The following is a 900-nucleotide window of genomic DNA, read 5'->3' as shown; positions in this document are numbered from 1 at the left end:
ATTTAACACCTGCCATATTATAGAGGTTATAGTTATCTTTTTTCTAGGATCACTTTGCCAATAGAACACTGAGCTAAGTGAACCATGAATTACCAGCATGGCAATTCTTAAAATTCTTCTGTATTATTGTGCCACCAGTACTAACAGACATTTTCTTTTGTGCTGCTGTTGAAGTTACATCCTTGTTAACTCAGAGTAACAAATTTGCTGCCTCTCCTAACTCTTGTGTTATCACTATGATCCCTTAACCTGATTCCAATTCCTGTTTCATGTCTCTAATGCAATTCCAGATTTTGACCTCTGTGTTTCTAGTATGTTAACCTGATATCGCAAAATCCATTTAAATATCTGTTCCAGGGGCACCTGGGTGGCTCAGTTAGTGGAGCATCCAACTCTTGATTTCAGCTCAGATCATGATTCCCGGGCCGTGAGATCGAGCCCCATGCAGAGTTCTGTGCTAAGCATGGAGCCTGCTTAAGATTCTCTCTCTCCCTCTGCCCCTCTCCTCCACCCACTCATTCTCTCTCTCTTTTTTAAAGTTTATTTATTTATTTTGAGAGAGACAGAGAGAGCATGAGGCAGGGGAGGGGCAGAGAGAGAGGGAGAATCCCAAGCAGACTCCAAAGGTCAGCGCCCAGAGGCCAATAGGGGCTCAAATCCACAAAACTGAGATCATGACCTGAGCTGAAACCAAAAGCCTGACACTTAACCGACCAAGCCACCCAGGTGTCCCTCACGTTTTCTCTTTCTTAAAATTAAAAAAAATGTTTAAATATCTGTTCCAAATCCCTCTTAAAAATATACCTTAAAATGCAGCACCTAGCTGACTCAGTGAGTAGAGCATGAGACTTGATCTTCATCTTGGGATTGTGAGTTCAAGACCCACATTGGGCGTGGAGC

The sequence above is a fragment of the Crocuta crocuta genome, unplaced genomic scaffold (genome assembly GCF_008692635.1).
Source record: "Crocuta crocuta isolate KB4526 unplaced genomic scaffold, BGI_CrCroc_1.0 scaffold531, whole genome shotgun sequence".
Taxonomy (NCBI): domain Eukaryota; kingdom Metazoa; phylum Chordata; class Mammalia; order Carnivora; family Hyaenidae; genus Crocuta; species Crocuta crocuta.
The sequence above is the reverse complement of the archived record's forward strand: the minus strand, read 5'-3'. Positions refer to the sequence as shown.